The sequence below is a fragment of the Triturus cristatus genome, chromosome 1_2, assembly GCF_964204655.1.
Source record: "Triturus cristatus chromosome 1_2, aTriCri1.1, whole genome shotgun sequence".
Classification (NCBI taxonomy): Eukaryota; Metazoa; Chordata; class Amphibia; order Caudata; family Salamandridae; genus Triturus; species Triturus cristatus.
In genome coordinates, this window is record NC_140580.1 from 609,131,032 (window position 1) to 609,153,334 (window position 22,303).

At 45.4% G+C, this 22,303-nt stretch overlaps 1 protein-coding gene across 13 annotated transcripts in view; it reads left to right on the forward strand.

Annotated features, from left to right (window-relative positions):
• CCSER2 (coiled-coil serine rich protein 2) overlaps positions 1–22,303 on the forward strand; it is a 574,371-nt gene that overhangs the window by 481,901 nt on the left and 70,167 nt on the right. The window lies entirely within an intron of this gene.

Here is a 22,303-nt window from a genome sequence, read left to right on the forward strand (position 1 = left end):
AGCATGCTTTACAGCTGACCTGCAGTTTATTAGGAGGCCGGCTAGGGAGGGGTAGGAGTGGGTGTCGACAGTAGAGGCAGAGGTGGGAACTTTAGCTAGGTTGCTATTTACCACCCTTCATACGCGGCGGGTAGCAGCTCTGTTAGGGTTGGTTGTAACCGTGCAGATAGGGTGTTCTCCTTCCGAGTCTAAAGGGCATGGGGCTATGAAGGCAGAGTCGTAGCTACATAGGAGGTCAACTACTTCCTCCTCCGTGAGTTCTGAGGGATTGGTCGTGCCAGGGGAGGGTTTGTAGGTGTAGAGGAGAGCAAGAATTTCCTCCTCAGAGAGGAGGCAGGGTTGCTTGCGAGGGAGTAGGTGTCTTTGGGATAGAGATAGAGGGTGAAGGAGGGGCTTCGTGAAGGGGATGTGAGTCTCAGTCTGTGAGAGCCATAGTTTGGAGAAGGAGAGTTCAGTGATGTGAAGGAGGTGCTTTAGGTCCAGAATCGATTTGTGGATTCTCAGTGTTAGCTCTGAGGATCTGCGGTGGAGAGTATCAATATCAAAAAGAGAGGTGAGTTCTGGTAGGCCCGAGGCCCGTTGCCAGGGTGCGGTTCTGATGGTCTGTTCAGGTAACCTAGCGGTGTGATCAGGCGGACTGAGGGCTGATGGCAGGTGAGCTATAGGGAAAGACTGAGCCGTTCTGACGGTATGTTCAGGTAGCCTCAAGGTGGGTTTAGGTGGGCTGAGGGCTGGGAGCCGGTGTGCTATTGGGATAGAGTGAGGGGGGTTAGGTTGATCCGTGTCCCTATGTGAGGCGGGGTCTTGTTGGCAAGGGGCCAGGCGAGTGGGAGCGATTTCGCCAGAATGAAAAAGCAGCCTGGCGGAGGGGTTAACTCGACCAGGGTTCTGGGCCAAATGAGGTGTTTCCAAATCAGTATTGATATCCCTAACAGGGGTTACAGGGGGCCGGTGGCCGGAGGTTGAGGGTTTGGGGACGCTTCTGGTGAATGCTGGAAGGGAGATGGTGAGGCTGGGTAGCCGAGAGGGGAAGGTCCTAGGGGGAGCTACGGTGTTCGATGGAAAGGGGTTGCCTGGGAGGTCTGGGTGTGGTGGTAATGGGGCATAGTGGATGGCAGGCATAGGTGACAAGGGGGCAGGGTCGGGACCCCCCCCAAGGCAGGAGTGGTTGGTGAGATGCAGGGTATACTAGGCGGAGTGGGTGCAGGGAGGAGTGGCCGGAGTGGGGACTGAGCTGGGTTGTGAATATGTTTTTTAAGGAGGGTGAAGAGGTCTGCAAATTTGGTGAGGTTTTTAGGAGGCCCTTGAATCAGGATGGTGCTGCTGTTGTATAAGGAGATTGTAAGGTCTACACGCAGATTTGCAGAAGGAGTGATTGGCAGTTTTTTTTACGTGAGGGATGACCCTGGTTTTGTGAACTTTGAGGAGGCTTGAGAAGACATTGCACCAGTAGGACGTTTTCCTGGAATGGAAGATGAGGTCGTTGATGACAGCGCCCTGGTTAACGCAGAGACGATGGTCCGATATTAGCGTTTCAGGATGATTTTTCAGGATGGAGTGTTTAAGGGATTTGGAGGCAGATTTGGAGAGATTAGGGGGGTAAATAACGGTGTAATAGTTGGCTCCCGTGGAGGACAGGCATGGTTCAGCCATGCTGGGGGAGAGAAGAAAGTTTCAGCCCTGGTGGTCAATTTACACGGCGGTATGGGTTCGTAATTCTGACCGGCCTTGGAAGCATAGCAAAATAAGATGCCAGGCATGTGTTGCTAGAGATATATATATATATATATATATATATATATATATATATATATATATATATATATATATATATATATATATATATATATATATATATATATATATATATATATATATATATATATATACACATACACACACACATGCATATATAAATACACAGATAAATATATTTTATTTTTATATTATGCAGTAAGTTTAGGAGGTTGGAGTATAAAGACCAATGACCATGACCTGGTACTGAAAATGTCCCATGCTGCTTATGTTTGGATTCTTGGAAACGACTTCCAGTCGAAAATTCTGTCGCCATATATGGTGAGATATAGCATGCTTACTCAGGCTGGACACTCGACATCAGAATGCTTACTGAAGCAATTTCTTGCTGTCTCTCCGCAATCCTTCGTGCTTGAAACAAAAGTGCCCACCTATGCATTTGCAAGTTGGACACAGAGCAGTACCCTCCTGATCATAGATCAGAAGATATCGCTCCCAATAGCTATTTGTAGAAGCATTACATCGGTCTTGTGGCTACTGTAGCATCGTCCCCAGCCCGCGTACTCGCCAATGACTATGCACACAGCTTAGTAGAACACGTCTTTATTCTTCTTTGTGTAACCGCGAACTCAACATTCTAAACCTGCATTCACTTCACTAGGCTCTGTTGCTTACGTCACAGCTCTGCAGAGTCCATCAGGAGCCAACATGGTTCCGTCATTACAAACTCGCACCATACTACATCACCCCCTGTGCTAAATAAATAAAACAATACCATTTTTTACAAATATATACAATAGGAGCTCTTCAATGAGTCTTTGTGGTGCTTGGATCACATGTCCAGACTGTGTCTTTGGAAACTGGGGACAGACAGTAGAAATGTCCATGACTGGTATTGGTGAGGAAGAAACAGCAGCAGTCAAGGGTTCTTCACTTGTCCTTTCGGACCCAGTCTCTACAATGACATCAGTGCCTGTTGAGCCACACGTAGTAAATGTGGGGAGTCTCACAATATGCACTTCCCAAGATGTTGGGCAGTCACCATGTTTCCCTTGCTGGTCAGGACATGAAATGGTTCAGCATCAAAAGGAGCATGAGACTTGAGTTTTCTATGCAGACAAACAAACTCTCGATCTCTGCTAGTGGACGTGACATCTTTTGCATATCGGCACTTGTCTGCATAGGCCATCATTTTCCTTTTACAATCCAAGTCTTTAATGCATGTTTCTTCCTCTGTATTTGCTCTTCTGTTGGTCCATTGAGGAAACTTAGTCGTCGTGGCTCTCCCAAACAGCAAGGTGGCAGGTCTTTCACATGTAGTCGAGTCAGGAGTCAAGCAGTGAGCTCGAAGAGTGGAAATAAAGACCGCTTTTAGGTCAAGCTTTTCTAGTACAGCACACTGGATGGCTTTCTATAGAGTACTCCTGAACTATTCAGCAAGGCCATTGGCCAGAAAGGGTTGCTTTTATGATGCTTCAATTTAAGATGATTGAGAAAGTCTCTGAATTCTTGACTGAAAGGCGGACTATTGTCAGACTTTTAAAATCGCAGGAACACTCCAGGTTGCAAAGATGCTGTCTAACCTTGAATGATAGATGAGAGATCTTTGATCAATGGAAAACAGGAATGTTCATCAACGATCACCATGAGGTGATGGCCGTTGTCATGAAGACCAGAGAAGTCCACTGCAATTACTTCTAATGCATGCATTGGCAACTCTTGACATGTTTAACAGTGTTAAGTGGTTTTCGATGACAGGCAATTGCACAGATGGCTGGCCTTTAATTCCCTTTGAAATCTCTCGTCGAGATGTAGAAACCAGTCTCGGCCTCAGAAAGACCATTTGGTAGCATCAATTCCACTTTCTCCTTCACGGGCCACTTTAATTATCTGTTGTCGCGGACTCTCGAATGACAATTTCGAACCTATTATAATAATACCTTTCTGAAAACTGAGGGTTTATCTTTGCTATTCTGAAAGGGGGAAGACTTCACATTGATTCTAAAGTTCTTAGTTGAGGTTTTTTTTAAGCTTTGCGTGGAAGAATGAACTAAATGATCCTTAATGTTTTTGCCATTTTTAAAGGCAAACATGGAGTGATGAATCTATGCTTTCAATCAGGTTCCAGTTTTTTAAAAATTAGATTGTGAATTTAATTTGTGTGGGTGCAAAAAGTAGTTACACACACTATTTTCTCTATAGAGGTCTTGTTTTTTTGGAGTGAGGCATTCTTCCCTGGGGCAATCCCAGGCCCGTTTGAGAGAGTTTTTTAACTTTTTTTTTGTGTAAACTTTTTGGTTTTGCTGTATAAATGAAATACTTACAATTGTAATTCAGAAATGAAATTAATTAGTTTTTCCTCTTATAATTTTTCTTTTTTATTTTAAATAAAGCATCCGTCTGGACCTCATGTGAGTATTATATACTCCTTAATCCTCACTTTATTGGTGTGCATTCCACCAAACTTTGCCTGAGATCCATCAGGTATGCTTTGACCTACATTGTTTCTACACATGCTTAATTGCTTTTCATTTTTCTATGATTGTCTTTCCTCTATTTTATTTGCTTTCTCTTTAGGTGTCTTTTATCTTTTGGTCCTGATGAAACCCCACATCCTCTTTCTAGGGTCGAAACATTGTCGGCTTACATTATAAATAAACAGGTATCGGCCTTTTTTTAGAAATAATGTAAAGGCCGCTTTATAGATATTATTAAAAGGTCATTTTCATGTATTAAGAAACCTTGGTATTTTTCACAAAAGGTCACTATGTGTATGTGGTTTCTATTTTTTCACTTGGGACACTGAGCACTGTTGATATTTCACCTTTGATAACTACAATACTATTTTCTGAAAACAGTATCTGGTTTCTGAAGTATGTTTTTCCTACAACATCCTAATTCCAGTGATTGATTGCTATTATGCTTTGTTCTTATTAATCATTCATACATTGTCTGCAAGAACCATTGTTTCCTTTTGATATAAATTGTATTCCCTGGTTCAGTGTAAGTAGGGTAGCCCTTGTTTACTTGTAATAACAATTGTATCAAAATAGGCCTCTTCAGTAGTGTACTCAATAGCTTGTTTGATTTTCTGTAAGGTTTGCTCACATTCATGTGATGAAAGAAAAGAAAAATTTTGTCAATTCTTTTAATGGCACACCGGTAATGGCAAAGTCTTGTATCTGTCTAGAGCAATAGTTGGCCATGGTATGGACTGAATTTAAGATGGAAACATCTTGTGGGGTACTGACAGTTGACAGTGCTTACACTTTAGCTGCATCAGGCGTCATGCCCCCATCAGAAAAGATATTGCCTAAGAATTTTAACTTTGTCTTTTGGACCTCGCATTTCTCGGCATTCAAGGTTAAATTGGCATGAGCGAGCCGCTGACGCATTTGCATGAGAGCTTTGTCATGCTTCTTCTGTGTAGATCCGAAAACCTGTATGTCTTCACTGTAATTGGAAGCATTAATAACAGGCCGAATGTTACGTCGATTGAAATCTTGAAATAGCTCTGCCGCTGATGACACACCAAAACGTAGTCTCTTGTAACGGAACTGACAATATCTGTGGAAAAGGTTTTAATGTACCTGCAATTCTCCTTGAGTTTCAACTGATGAGATATATATATATATATTTCCTTTATTTAGATCCAGGCGAGAGATTACCTTTGTACCATTCAATTGTGTTATCGTGTCGGCTATGTGCGTGCCTGGATGTCTTTCAATTGCCTTGTTCGCTTGACGCATATTCACGCAGGTGCATACAGCTCCTTCACTGTTCTTTTTGGGTACTATCACTGTGGGAGAAACCTATGGAGTTTCAACATCTTTCTGTGAGCAAAACTTAATTTGTCTGTGTCTTTGGGCAATAGGACAGATGTCCTCATTAATGTGTAATTGGACTTTCGTAGTATGAGTTTTCCCAACCCATGAAAAAATTAAGGGAATGGACTTACTTTTTTGTGATGTGCTATCATGTTATAGTTCACGGATATCAGTGCAGTGTCATCAGCGGTGCTGAAGTGGAGTAAACAGGTGCTTGATGCTATACCTTGAAGTACATGAATGGGTGATTGTACTTTTATTTTCTCAAGCTTTATTGTTGCTGCAAATAAACCTTGAGCTTTTAGTGGCATCGATGCAGCCCATGTATGCCCTTTTGTTTTTGATGACATGAGTCGAGCATTGTAGACAGTTTATTATATTTCTTCTCAAACATAATATTTATCGACGCACCACTATCGATAATGAAAGGTATTTAACAACCATTGACTTAGAGGGTGATCTTCGGACAATTTTTAAATGACTTTGGTGGTTTGGATTTCTCTTGGACCATTGTTTTTTCTCACAGGCAGCCAGTCCAACATGTGCATGCTTCTCTTAGGTAAACATTGGCATGGCACCACCATCTTGCTCACTTTCACTTGATATTGATACGGCAGAACTGGTTGACAAAACTTTTAAAGTCAATTGACTTCGTTGGTGTTTTGCCTCCGCTGATGCGGTCACTTGGCCTTATGGGTGTGTGTCAAACATCTCTTATGGAATGTTCGGGTGACCATTTTGTCTTTGTGCTTTGACGCAATTTTTCCTTTGCCCAGCACACCATCACAAAGTGATTCTCCTTTCTACACACAGCCTTAGCAGATCTGCCCAATGGTGGGTCATTTACCTTAGTGTGGAGACCAAAATCCACACCTGAAACACAACTTCTTTTTCTGTGGAGAATGTACTCTGTGTCTCTCTGCCTTGTGCTGAAGCTTGTTTCTCACATTTGTAACTGACTCACTCTGGGCACCTCCAGCCTCCATGTTAACAGCTTGACAATCCGCACGCTCTTCAGCTCTGGCAGCCTTGGGAACTCGCTCCAGACTCTTGAGTTTCTCTTGGCATTCTTCGGCTGAACTAATCTGACAAACATCTGTCAATCACTCTGAGGAGTATAGCTTCCTTATCATTAAATTAACTGAACTTAGTGTTTGAGAGTATCCAGTCCCTCAACAAATTTGTCGATGGTCTATATGGCTTTCTACCATTCCTGACTGAAGATACATCTTTCGTATTCTAAATTTGGCATTGGATTGAGATTCAAGGCTGCTCTGATTCGGCTCTATGTAATTCCATCAGCTCGCTGCATTTGTTTTTTTACTTCTTTTACACCTTCATAAGCAAGATTCTTAAAGTAGTTGCTAATTTTCTTCTTATCTGCTTCCTCAGTCACATCAATGAAATCATCAAATCTCTCTACCCAGGCTGTCCATCGGTCGCCAATATTCAACTTTTTGGCGGTATTGAATGGTGGTGGTGATTTCATGAAGGCGGCAAACCATTTACGAGATTGGCTGACACTGAGGGTGAAGTTCCTTCCGACACCTTATGCGGCCTCCTATGACCTGCTTCATCCATACCATCTCTAAGGCCCTGTTCTGTGCCTGCCTCTGGGTCACCTTGGACAGCCCTGGAACCTTGATGTCTGCATTTGCTTTGAGGAGATCTTGGGAGTTGGGATGAGCCACCACCAGCAGCTTTGGTGGTGGGGTTCTATGGGTATGGACAGCTCCGCAAGAACAACCCTAGGTCCCTTCTCTGGGAATGTTTCCCCAAAGCAGAGGCAGAATGGTTCTTTTTGTTCAGCTGTGGTAAGCAAATGACTATTTTAGTATGTGACTTTCGTTGCTTGTAAGCATCTCTTTGTGCCATCTGATACTTGGTTGTTCTCTGCCACGTAGCGCTTCTATTCATAGTGTTATTTTGCACTGTTGCTCTTTCAAAACCTGGTTGCATACGCCCATAGCGCTGTCACTCCATATGAATGTATGGCTTTGAGTTGCTTAGTAGTGCAGTACCTCTTTGTGCGGCCTTCCCAGCAGGTTCTCGACGACTGATGTTTAGACTTCTCAGTGAACCTTTCATTAACTTAAAACGCTGTACACAGAACTGGGGCTGCGCTTTGACTCCACAAATGCCAAACTTAGATTCCGCACTTCGATGGAAATACACTTGGCACGCAAGAGCAGTTTTCTGGACCACGGCAAATTCTCTCGGCGAGCACTGTCGATCTTAAGGTTACTTATCCCTTATCTCATTGCCAGTTGTAGCGTCCTTACCTTCCCGGATACTCTCCAAGAACTACCCCACACACGGAGCTTAGTGTAACTTGTTTTTCTCCTTTTGGGTGTAACTGCAAACTCAAAATTCTATACCTGCATTGACGTTTCTACACTCTAATGCTTATGTATCTGTTCTACGGAGTCCATCAGGAGCCACAATGGTTCCATCATTACAAACTCATATGACACTACAGCTACCTATGCATCTAAGTAGTGGTTCTGAAAGACTAATTTGAATATTGAGCGTAAGGGCTGAGTGCAACTGTTGACACCCAAAGCATGCGAGTAAAATGGCATTTGGTACCTGCCACCCAATCTCACCTAGTAAAAGCAAAGAAACAGACCAACTGACTTTGCTCCTCGTACTCACTGAACTTGGATGCGGGCAAACTCCCATTTCCAATAATATATTGGTACTATCACCTCTCGTATAAATCTAAAACTTTGAATACCTACCTAAACTAAGTAGAAAGTAAATGATTTGATACATTTATGGCGTTGGAATAAATGAAATGTAATTGTCATCTCCGGCCTTGTATCATTATTGACGGTAACAGATTACCCTTTCCCCAAATATTTGAACTTCCTTTTAACAATACATTTCAAGCAAATGTATCTTGATGATCTTCTGTAGATAGTTGTCATCAGTATTTGGTGATGATGTTTGTGTTTGTTTTATTGCACACACCTTTCTCCTTATGGTACCCTACCACCCCTTCCAAGATATATTGTATTTTTCGTCACAGAAAATGTAGTACCCTTATAATTTTTGTTGTCGGATATTATTACATTATTATTAGATGATCTTTAAAAACTGAATTGGGAAAATGTATGCAGCAAACAATACAGTAGTTTGTGTCCGCATTCTCAATTGATGCATCGGTCTCAGCATTTGAACCAGGCTGTGAATAGTAGTTATTGGCCATAATCCCACTATTGGCCATAATCCAAGCCTTGTTTTACTATAGGGCTGTGCCTAAAATAAATGTGTGCTACTTAGTATTACTCCTTAACTTGAAAACCAGAGAAATTGTTATTTGTGGATTAAATTAAAGAATCCACCACAGACACAGTTTGTACTCCTTATCTAAAAGTGTGCCTTAACATACAAAAATCAGTTCTATGCAGGTTGGATTGTTAGATTTTCAGTACATGCCAACTGTTAAATTATTAGAGTAACTCTTTTAGCCTGCCACTGATAAAAGAAAAGGTGAAAAGCTAGAAGTAAAAGCTCTTCTCAAATTTCTTCATAGGCTGTTCTTTTAGAATATTTTATTTTGTTCATTTTTATACTGCAGAGTATTGACGTGGGTGAGTCACATATTTAATTATTGAAACCACATAAATAACTGTGAGGCATCAATGTAGCCTTCTGTAGTTGAGGGTTTCCTGGGCACTGTCAACTGAAATGAAATCGGGGTATTTGAGGCTTGGGTTTGGTACGTATCTGCTTCGAGCCATTGTAAACTTTTGTGTGAAATAAACGAATACTTCTGAGCCTTTCCCTTCTGATATGCACTTGATTAAAAAGCACCACGGTCATAAAAGATAATCTCTTTTATATAGTGGCAGATGTATCCCGTGCAGCTCCTGATTAAAAATGTAATTTCTATTTGGTATTTATTTTCGTGTCAAAACCACTTGTGAAAATATGTATTTATACCACCTGTTTCAATCTAAACGGACCATGAACGTAGTTTATGTTTAATGTTCGGACTAAGAGGCAAACCTTCAACTAATATCAGACATTGTATCTCTGACACAATACAGTGTTGACCGTAGTCTGTCCCTTGCGTAGACATTCATATGGAAACTTAATTATAACGAGCATTTCTTTCACCTGTAGGAGTATGAACTGTGGCAGTATTCAGTCTGGATAGGTATATTCAGTCTTCTCTCCACCATGTTTTGCAGGAATTACAGAAACTGTCCTGGTGCAAAAATAAACGAGTATTCGCAATGCAATAGGTCTCGCAGTTACGCGAGTTTAAGCTATTGGCATTGTAAATAAAAATGCCTTTTATTTAGGTTTTTAAAAGGAAAACAAAAATTAAAAGGCATTGTTATTTTCAATGTCAATATCTCAAACTCGCGTAAATGCGAGACCTATTGCATTGCAAATGCTTGTTTAAAGACTGCCATACCAGCCCGTAGGTCAATGCTCTGATAACAGATTGCGTTTTTGCACTTGATGTATTCTGCACTTTTCAATGTGTCTTTGTACTGTGACTTACTTTTATGGTTGCTAAAAAGCTTCCAAATAAAGTTTGAAATTGGTTGATTGAATTCCTGGAAATATAAGGATCCCAATTCAGATACATACCCCAGTTTACGCCCAAATGAGGACAGGTGAAACGAGGGCACAACACAGAAGCATTTCACTATAAATTGATATAATCACTTCCGGAAGTAGTGTGCTGAAATAAAAGCCATTCAAGACAGGCTGAAATAGAATATTGCTGCGCAGGCGTGTTGGTGCACTTGTCTTAATTAAAATGAGCCAAGACTATAACTCCCTTAATACACTGAGATATTAAATCAAATTCCAGCACTGGAAAAGTTGTGTTTGGTGACTTGGCGTCATGTGGTCACCAATAGTCATAAGCGACGTAGAACGGCTGTGACTCTGCTGTGAGCGACCAACGCAGAGGTGCGGATACCACAGCCTTCTCCATACGGTCACCCTCTCTAATTGTTTTGACCCTGTTTAAATCTTGCCAGTTTTTTTATTGCTGCCAGTCATATCGATTAAGTAAGATAGCCATAGAATTCCACAATTTCACGTCCCCAATTGCATCCACAGCCAATTCGATCCAGGAATATGGCATGACACTTCAGCTTGGACAAAAAGGCTGTTTTTTTTAGCATTAAATCAAACTAGTAGACAGAAATTACCACAAATGTAATGACGAACGTTTGGTCCTGCAACGAGCGTCAGGAAGCAGTGACACAGTTACACAAGCGCTCCTACATGTTAGAAGCGAACCAGAAAGAAATCTCTGTTGATGCCATATACTTCCGAGGTGCTGGCCGGCCACCAGCTCCCAGAACTGGAGCACCAGGGGTTAAAGCCATGCCGTGCGTTGTGTTGTAACAACAGATCAAGGGAGAGTGACCCACCAGATGCGGGATTCTGTGGCTCTTGTTGTACAGGATCACTTTTGCAAGAGCTCTGCGCTAAAGACAGCATGAGCATGCTAAAATCAGTCTTTTCTAGTACCACCAGTGTGGTCGGACTTACCATAGCTGTCAGCAGCCTGGCATCGTCCGGTGGTGTCTCAGTCGACACCACTCCTCTGGACTCAGTGGCTGGTCTCTGCCTCCCTAGCTCGCGTCGGGTTCTTACAGCGAGTCAGCGCTTCCCAAACCGTGGGGCGGTGCTGGGTCCCACTGATGGTTACCACTATCTGCACCCCCACGTTTGAGCCCTCAGAATGCCCGCCTGTGACTCTCCATTGCAAGACGCCCCTATGCCAAGACCGGCCCCACAGACTGCAACGCCAGACCCACCCACCCAACTCCCATATTCTGACCACACCTGGCTACAGCCGAGGTCAAACCCGCTAGATGCCAATGAGACAGCCCACTGCACACCCTTCCCAATCACCACTTCCAATACAGTGCAAGTTGTTTTGTTACTGGCTGACGGACCGAATACTGAGTGTGCGTGCGGTGAACGCCCCATTCTTGTATACTGCTATCCTCATTAATTATGCACGACCTCTCGAAATGAAGTCATCAGCAATGTCGCGGCCGATGACCAGATTACATTTGAAACACCTCATACAATTTGTTTAAAAAAAAAGATATATGAGGATGATTAGAGACAGAAAAGTGGTCAGAGAGAAACACAAGGAGCGGCAGGGAGCCTGCGAGCAGGACGTATCACAAGACGCGTGCACATCTCATGTCCTCTGAGTTATGCTAACGCCGCTGTATGCGTGCGAGCAAGCAAGGAGGAGGCGTGTGAACGTGCCGCGAGCCGTACGCGTGCACATCTCCTGTCCTCCCAGTTCTGCTGACGCCATACGTGTGCACGACTGCTGTCCTTTCTACGCGTGCACATATCCTGTCCCCCTTCGGCAGCGAAGTTGACAACATTAGATCTCGCGAAGGCGAGCAACGCATGCGCTGCGTCGCCGTCGCTATGCGAGACCTAAAAAAGTGCAAAACAGCCCTTGTTACATTATTGTGTTACTTTTGCAATGTGGCTTGGCATGGAAAACAGTTTTCCCAATTTGATATTGCGGCACCGATTATGCACCTGTCCATTCATTAGGAAATGGATTGTGAGACTATTGCTACAGATACAGAACTAGTTTTGTGTGCTTATTAACAATTGTATGCGTGTCATAGCGATTTTAACATAGAAACTTTAGTCCATGAATAATCAAATTGGGCAAACAGACTTTGCACAGTTTTATGCTTTTGTAATCAAAATGGTACATTCTGCTTTGCCTTAAAGTCTTATCTTTTCATATTTGAAAGGTAAAGAAAATGTATATCTTCTCAACATCTTTTTACGAAAAACAGCAACACTAACACACATCTTTATATATGTTTAGGCATCTGAATCAATACTATCAGGTAAGAACGTTTTGTAAGAGAATACTTTACATTTTAAAAGTCGACACTTAGTGTATTTTTCAGAAGCTGCAACAATATCCTAGGGTAGGAAAAACAAGTACAACATTCAAGTAGAGTACAGCAACTTAAGAGACCAATCTCCTGAACATAATGTGAGTATTGGGCCAGGTCAAAGGCAGCACCAGCAGGTCAACTCCAGCGGCACTGGGGTGGCCTGGTGCAGTCGAGCAAAACAGCATTGTGTGCCCAATGCTAGTCTATGATGATCGGTCTTCGTGAAAGGAAGATGTAGGTTTTGACAGGTTAGGCTAGTATGGTTGAACCAAGAAAGGGTGCAAGTCTTGCGATACTAGGAGACAACTGTGGTCCTCTTCTCCTTGGGCTGGGCGCAGAGGGTCTTTGAGGTGTTGGGTTTCTTCATCTGGGAGTACTCTCGGTTGTGTGGGCCTGCGAACAGAGGCTGCAAGCAACATCTGAGTTTCTGAGGGATGAAACCAAGGTGAACTCTGTCTCTTGAGGGCTCAGGCACCATGCTGACACTACTGGCCCATTTCGACTCAGGCTGTTGGGCTCGGGTGCCGTGGGGCTTGTCATCGTTAGATTTTGGCAGTTCCGGAGTCCTTGAGGTTCTTCTTTGGGTGCCTGCAGGACGCAGAGGAGAAGTTCCGCTGCTCCACACGAGTTCTTGAGTCTGTGTTGAAGGCAGGCAATCGTCCCAGGTTTTGGAGGCATGACAGCTGCAAGACAAGACATCCTTGGCGCAGTTGCGGTGGGAACAGCAGACAGGCCGGCAGGGCTGGTGCCTAGTCAGTTGCTCTTCTTCAGTCTTCTGCTTTCGCGGCTCTTTGTAGGTCATCAGGATCCGATTATCTGGTGCAGGGTCTCCCTAAATACTGGTTTTAGAGGCTTTACAGGAGTGTAGGGTAGTAGCCAATGGGCCACTTACCACTGGGGTCACTACCCCCTATATTACCACTTCCTGAGGAAGTGGGCATAACCCTATCCCAAAGATCTTTAGTTTGACATCACCAGAATGAGTGACTCTGAAAACTTACTTCCACTTCAGGTAGGCCAACCTAAGGGTGGTACTGGCCTGAGGGTAGATACTCCTATCTGACTAGCTAATTTTCCACCTGTCCAGGTGCCACAGGGCTCTGGACAAAGGGGGTCAGCTTCCTCTCCTGTGAGAGAAACTAGATTCACATACCAAAGGGAGGTGCTCTTTGAAGCTCCCCTGCCACGGCATGCTAATCTGCAGGTCATCCTCTGGGAGGGGGTATATGCACCCTCTGCCCGAGTAGGCATTGTTTCTAGCCACCTAAGAGCAAAGGCCCTCACCCTTGGTGATCAGAAACTTGTCTCTGGTAGCAGGCTGGCAAAAACCAGTCAGCAAGCACACCAGTAGCTAGTAAACTTTAAGGGGGCACCTCTAAGAGGCCTTTTGTGTGTGTGTATTAATGAATCCACCACTGGCATCAGGATGGGTTTACTAAGACAAGATGTTTGATACCACACATCCCTATTTTCATGGAGCAATCACATAGCTGGAGACCTTGTTTTCACCAGTGTCCAGCACATGTACTCAAAATGCCTTCCCGGTTCTCTTGTACTAGCAGCAATAGAGCTGACCAGCACAAGGGCATACCTGTTCCTGCAGCTATGCCCTCACATGTTGTAAAGTGCACCCTACCTTACAGCAGCAAGGCCTATACTTACCTATACTGCATGCAGGGTCGGTGGGCCCGGCACACAAGGATGTGGGCTATGTCGTATTTTCACTTTTGTCTGCACCAAGACATGCAGTCTGCTGTAGCAGTCTGAATGTGTTTGGTGAGAGTTCCTTTAGGGTAGCACAATTCGTTCTGCAGCCCTTAAGGACCCTATTTAGCCTCCTTAACCTAGGTACTAGGTTTACCTTTTAGTAGGGACTTACAGGGAGGACCAAAGACAATGCTAATTGGGGAAACAATTTCACAGTTCTGGAAAAGAGATCTGGCACTGGGGGCCTGGCTAGCAGGAACCCAGTGCGCATCCCTTCGAAACCAAATCAAATGCCAGGCAAAACGTGGGGGTGACCATGTCAGAAAGGGCACTTTCCTACACTGATGTTTCAAACCTTGACATGGGTCTCAGTGAGAACGGCTCTAAGGCTTCTTGACCACCCCCATCCTACCTGTGTTACCCTGTCAAGTAAAACATGTGGGCTCTGCAGTGGGATCTGAAGTCTCCGCCGACTCCGCACCAAGAGGACTCATCAGAGTCCCTCCAGGTGTCAAAGGAGACTGTAAGAGACCTGCAGTGGTGGCAGCTGAACCAAAATTGGACTGGTGGCAAACCCGTCCCCGTGTCCTATCCAGAGCAAACGATTTTGATGGATGCATCGTTGCTAGCTGGGAAGACCCCTTGGGAGAGGTGGAGAACAGAGGACTCTGGTCTCCAGTAGAACTTGCCTCCACATCAACTTGGTGGAGTACGAATGATTTGCTTGGCAATGAGGGCGTTCCTCCTGACCATCAAGGGGACCGAGTATAGGTTCTAACAGACATCGTAACAGCCATGTGATACTGCAACAGTCAGAGCAGTGTGGGGTTGTGGGTCCTGTGCCAGAGGCGCTACATCTCTGGATGTGACTGAATGCTCAGGGCATCTCCTGGTCGCCCAACAGCTGGCAGGATCTTTAAACGTAAATATCAATGGGGAGGGAATGAGAAGCAGTGATCCATCCGGCTTCCAATGGTAATACAAAAAATCAAGTACTGGGAGAATGGATCACTTGTCCTGTGCTATCAGGGTCTAAGATCTTAGGAAACTGTGTAAGAAAACCCTCGTATGAGTACACAGGTCGGTGGCGGTGTATCTTGATTCTCCGCCTTTTATTATGTGATCAGGTGATCACAATTATATTAATTCCTTTGGAGAGTTGTTGACTCTTGCCCAATGTCTTGTACGAGCTTCCTCGGGACATCAGAGATCAAGAAACCTGTTCCGGTTCTTCATCACGCATTGCTTGTGCTGACTCTGATCGCCGTGTCCCGGTTCGATCACATAATAAAAGGCGGCAGAACGGGCCCCCTCTTCACTTTTTGGTCCTGACGAAAGCCTCAAGAATGCACGAGAAGGCTGAAACATGTTGACCTTATTCACAGACCTTATTCACTGATGTAATAGACTAGTAACTCTGTCTATCACAACATCACTTTTATTTTAATTTCCCACTTCACTCGTATTCTTATTAAAAATTATTGCAGCTTTTGGAGTTGAGTAGGGAATTTTAACCTCACCACTTATGAGCACTTTGCACATCCCTCTCCTTTTTGATACCTGGACGCTACTGTAATATCAGTTGGTCTACCTCCAGGTGGAGGACAGCATACTAACAAAAAGAAACCCAATGAAGATGCTGTGACAGTACACGAAGGCGGAGAATCAAGATACACCGCCACCGACCTGTGTACTCATATGAGGGTTTTCTTACACAGTTTACTAACATCTTAGACCCTGATAGCACAGGACAAGTGATCCATTCTCCCAGGATCTTTAAACACCAGGGTGGGCAAACTCAGCTGTCATTGCCTACTGGATAGCAAATGGCAGTTATTCTTGGAGGTGGCCCAAGGTATCTTCCATCAGTGGGGAAAACCTTGGCACTATCTCTTCACCATCACAGAGAATGCAGTGTCCAAACGTTTGTTCTTTAAAGTTCACAGGGCAGTTCCACCTGTGAGACTGTTTCCACCCAAATTAGGGTTCGGGACTCCTTTACGCCTTTTCACCCTTCTCTCCTGCCAAGGGTACTAAAAAGACCGGCCCCAAGTCATTTTAGTATCCCTGGACTGAGAATGGAAAGTGTGGTTCCTAGAACTTCTGGGCCTAAGTACATGTCCTCCAGTCCGATTGCCCCATCAAAAGGACCTCCTAATGCGAAATCAGTCTTGCACCGAAGCCTGAACAATCTACACCTCCGTGTGGGAGATTCAATGGCAACAGATGGTTTACTATGTTCCTACTGAAGTTGATGTCATCCTGCCAGCCAGGCATCCCTCCACCAAAACTAGATGTATGTGGGATGCTGGGAGAAGTTTCTTGTCTGATGTTCCTCTCATGGCATTTGACCCTTACAACCAAGTTATCCAACATATTTTTTGTCTATCCAAGCAAGGCCTGGCTGTGGCAACACTAAATGGTTATCTATCTGCCTTTTTACGTTTGCCAGATTAACCATCCTTGTTCACTTCGCCTGTTTTGATGCCTTTCTTGAAGGGGCTTATCCACTTTTTCCCACCTACAACTTTTGTGATCCCCTGTGGGACATTAATTTGGTTTTCATATACCTGATGTGCATACCCTTTGAACCAATGAACACTTGATCTCTTGGCCAGTTGCCCATATAAACAGTGTTTTTATTTTATTTTTTATTTTGTTTATTAAGTTTCCAATAGGCATGGTAAGTGCATGGAAATACAAATCAAAACGCAATAATCAGCAGTAAACGAACCCCCTACCCACCACCCCGCCTCCCCCCCAGGCATATCAGATAACAGTACATTGTTCTTGTGGTAAATCCTGAGCATCACAGACCCATATGAGTGGTACAACCTAGAATAGAGTCCCAGTTCAGGTGCTAGTGTGGCCCCCAGCTGGTCTCTGCAATACAGTAAATCACGGATCCATTTGTTTACAGTGGGTATAGTTTTTGCCCCCTAGCACTGCGCTACAGCCCTTTTTGCTAACAGGGTCGAAACCGCGACAATGTGTTGGTTGCTAAGCTTTAGACTCTTCACACTCCCTAGTAGGCAAACCTCCGGAGCGCAGTGCACCGGTTCTAGCATAATATCAGTGAACACACTCACTACCTTTGACCAAAATGCAAATATACCCGCACACAACCATGCCAGATGCAAAAAATCGGCGTCTGCCTGCCCACATCTCATGCAACAAGCAGTCTCACACTAACCAAACCTACAGAGTTGCAGTGGAGTATAAGTGGATTATGTGAAGGTTACAATTCGCCGTAAGGCGACCTGTTAGCTAACAGCAGGATTTCCATTGTTCAGGTGCTAGTGTGGACCCCAGCGCAGCATTCCATCTAAGATAAGAGGGATGTTCCCCTGGCTCTTGCTCCCACAGGGAGGTGTTATATAGCTTGGTGATCAGACCCTTTCTCTCTTCTGCCAGCACCGCCTGCAGTGCCAGCAGGGGCCTAGGTTCCGTCGGATAATTCGGATAAATAGCTCTAACTGATTGCCGTACTCTGACCTATACAAAACCCAACATAAAGCCAATATTCCGGCCCCCCTGCACATCCTGCAATGACCGAAACTGACTCTGTTTATACAGGTGCCCCATCTGAGTGATTCCCACAGCCGCCAGTTCACGCAGCGCAGGCTGCTCCCTTGCCGCCGAAATGTCAGGATGAGCAGCTAGTGGCAGTGACGGAGCGTATAGATAGGGAAGTTGTGACCTTTTGGCTAGGGACCTCCAGGCCCATGCAGTGCATTGGACAGGGTTAATTTCAGACCTGGGGCCTTCCGCTCCTCCCAAGAGGGTTGCCGCCTGTAGCGGCATTGGGAGAACAGCATCGGACTCTGTGGCTGTGTGAGGCTGAAACTGCTGTGGAAAGTACCAATTGTGTGCAAATTGCTCTTGCGCGCACAGGTAGTATAACCGCAAGTCGGGGGCCTCAAAACTGCCACGGTCAAACAGCTGCTCAAGAATATTCCAACTGCATCTGGGCTTCATACCCCCCATACAAATGTGAGTAATGTAGACCGAAGCGTCTATAACAGCGCGATACTCAGATTGATAGGAATATTTACATAGAGATAGAGCAATTTGGGCAAAATAGCCATTTTTGTAACAGCAATTCGATCCACGAGCGATAGAGGCAGGCGCTCCCACCTCTCCGCCTGCTTAGTGATCAGCGTGATAGCTCGGCCATAGTTCTCAGAGATGACCAGATTTGGATCTCTGTGCAACCAGATGCCCAAATACTTCACCGGATCCTGAGTCCACATCAGCGGGAAGTCTAGCGCTACCTCCTGCGTTCCATCAGTTAGCGGGAACACCATTGATTTCGCCCAATTAATCCCTAGGCCAGAGTATCTTTAAATTTGACATAATCCCGAGCAGTTCAGATAAAAAAGTAGCAGGCTCACACACATACAGTAACATGTCATCGGCGTATAATGAGACCACAAGTGGTCGCTGCCGGAAGCGCAATGCAGCCGCCGTATGCCATTGGCGCAGTTTACAGGCCAGAAGCTCCAGTGCCAACGCGAAAAGCATCAGCGACAAGGGGCACCCCTGACGCGTGCCTCTTTCTATGGGAAAAGCCATTTACCCGCACTCGAGCCAAAGGTTCCGTATACAACACCCTAATCCACTGAAGGAAGAACTGAGGAAGGCCCAACCTGGCTAATACAGTGAACATATAGTCCTACTGAAGGGAATCGAAAGCCTTTGCCGCGTCAAGTAGCACAGCTACTGCCTGGAAGTCTGGGTCAAAGTAATGTAGAGTAGAAAATACCATACGCAAGTTGTGTGCAGTAGATTTAGCAGTCACAAATCCCGACTGTTCCGGGAGGACCTGGAGGGGAACCAGCGGCTGAAGCCTGTTAGCTATCATCTTTGCCAGTTTCTTGGCATCTATATTAATAATTGGAAGAGGCCTATAGGAATTGCACCTATTGGCAGTCTTGTCAGGCTTCAAGAGTGTCACCAAAAGGGCTTCTTTGAGGGTGGGTGGAAGTCTCCCCTCCTCATACGCCTCCGCGTAAACCTCCAGAAGCCTAGGGGCAAGGTCGTCCGCGTAAGCCTTATAGAACTCGCTGGGGAGCCCGTCCAGTCCCACAGCCTTAAATGTAGGAAGTGACATGATAGCTAGTTTAACGTCTTCAATGTCAAATGACTGTGTAATATATTCCCTTTGCTCCTGGGAAAGCCACCCCAGTGCTACATCATCCAGATAAGAATGTATGTCCACTGTCGGCTCTGTATCCCTAGCTGCATAGAGTTTGGTGTAAAAACTGAGGACTATATTGCTAATCACGAGAGTTATGTAATGCGCGACCCCATCGTCATCCTATAGCTCGGTGATGCATTCCTTACTTTGTGGTGCTGCTAACTTTTGGGCAAGAGATCTGCCTGGACGACCCCCCTCCCCATAGTAGCGAGCTACACTGCGTCTGGATCTGTGTATTAACTCTTGGTCAACTGTGTCATTGTGCTCTGTTACGAGGTCTCTTATTGCATCTAACGTTGCTGAGGAGGGGTTCTTCTCATAGTCGCGCTCAAGTATGGAGATATCAGCTGCTAATTTATGTATTCTGCGTCTGAGATCTCGCAACACACCCGCCTGAGGACCTAAGCAAATTCCCCTAATGGTCACCTTAAATGCTGCCCACAGCACGCCGGAACTCTCAACTGAGCCCTTGTTCTCCCAAAAATAATTACAAATTGCCTTCCCAATAGTCTGTTTTAAAACTGGTTGGTGAGTGAGGCTGCTGTAGACGCAATGTAAAGGGAGGCCTCTCACTTGTAGGTACCTGAAGCTCAAGGACCACCGGAGAGTGATCCGAGAGTGTTCAAACCATGTGACTAACCTTCACTGCCCAAGTGCAGACAATCTCTGAAACAAGCCAGAAAGCTAGGCGGGACCATGTCCCATGGACAGATGATATAAAGGTGCTTTCCCTCACCCCAGGGTGCTGTAATCGCCAGACGTCATGCAGACCACTCTCATCCAATATCCGCAGCAGTGCCTCTGATGCCTGTTATGCCTCTCTGCCCCACTGCTTGCCCAGTCTAGGGCCACATCCAGACATACATTAAAGTCGCCACCCCAGATTATCTTGACTGGGTGAAACCCTGAGATGCTGCGCCATACATCCTGAAAGAAAGACGGATTGTCAATATTCGGCCCATATACATTGACCAGTAACACACTCATACCGCCCAATTGTCCATGAACCATTGCCACTCGCCCATGCTCGTCAGTTTCAGCCCGAATCACAGTAAATGGGACTCACTTTTTAACAAGGATCATCACCCTCCGGGAATAAGTAGAGTAAGAGGACGCAATTCGAACACCTGGCCAGAAAGCACCCACGTTTTGTTCCGATACCTTAGTGAGGGGCGTCTCTTGCAGAAAGGCTAATTGCACATCCATCCTGTCCAATTAGGCTAGTACGGATCAGATTTTCTCGGGGGTGTTGAGTCCCCGCACATTCCATGTCAGGAACTTTACTCTTCCACTCATTCAGTCTAAACACTGGTAAGCTAGTACCTATACGATAGAACCCACCACATATGTCCATAATTACATGATACCTCTCAGATTCAGGTTCACAATAAGAGTAATGCCGGCACTCCCCCTAGTTGCACTCCCCCCACCCACTTCAGCAACCCCAACTTGCCAGAGCAATCCCACTGTAAGAAAACCCTTCCCCAACAATAACAAAAATGAGAAAATTGCATCTGGGGTACACCCATTTGGGGGCCTCAGAACGCTACTAATCTCCCAACAAGTAGGAGGTGGCTAATCGGGTCTATTAACTGTCCCAACACTTTTACCCCAACCACACCAGCACACATCCTGACATAAGCCCACTGTCGCCAAGGAACATATTAGATCAAGCCCACCAGTCGGCATATAGACAACCAAACTGTAACTTGTGCATTGTACCAACACAAATACGAGGGTGAAAGTACGATACATCAAAGCACCGACCCACCCCCCTACTGCTCCTCATCGTCTCATGCAGCACTGGACTCACGCCGTCTTAGCTTTAGCTGTTTAGCATGTTCAAGGGCAGCCTTGGGGTTAGAGAAAATTCTAGAGTCACCGTTGGGACCAATCCACAAATGAGCTGCATACAGCATTGCATAAGGGACCCCTCTCACTGCACAGCGACAGTAAAATCAGGGAAGAAGGCCAGTGCGTAACCCTGATGCGCGATGCCTCCCTTGTCCCTGGCCATCCGCAAATTTGGTCATGGTCCCTGTAGTTTAATAGCCTCGCTATTATTGTGCGGGGAGGGGCTCCCGGGACAGGTTTTACTGCAAAGGAGCGGTGGGCACACTCAATAATAAACATATTGGACAGCTGCTCGGTGCCGAAAATGTCTTTGATTAAGTTTTCTTTGAAGGTCTCCATTTTTCCCACATTGGTGGATTCTGGCAGCCCCGTGATTCTGATGTTATTGCGCCGGGACCGCGCTTCTAAATCCTCCTTCTTGGCCTGAATGAGGGCAAGGACCTTCTACATATTGAGTGCCTTCCCAGTGACTTTGCTCAGGCCATCTTCCGTCGCAGATACCCTCTGTTCAACCTCCCCCATGCGAGTGTTTTGCTTTTCCAGCTGCGCAGACATGTGATCCAGGCGGTGGTTCACCGCCGCCATTGTGCCTTCAATGGATTGCAAGCTGCGCTGCATTGCCAACAGCGTGGCCTCGAGTGGGGGAGGGGTGTCACCTAGGGCGTCTGCCTCTGAGTCTGCTTTTTGTGGTGTTTTCGCAGGTTTTCGTGCCTCAAACGTGAGGCGAGGTTGGGATTTGTCAGTTCTCCCCATAGCTGCCTCTGCGGGGTGCGCCACGTAACCCGTTAATGAAAGATTACAATAAGCACTGAGGAATGCGTGCTCTGCTGCTCTGTATTCACTCTGAGTAGAGGAAATGTAAGATCTCAGCTCTGGACTAACTGGCCCTTTGAGCCCAGGAGAGTCACTCACACAAGCTCTGATAGATGGGGTCGAATCAGGCTAACAAGGAAGGCTCAGAATCCCACCATAGTACACCATAGTACAAGGCCCCTCAGCGCAATGTGCTGCCGTGGAAACGAAGTACAGGATAC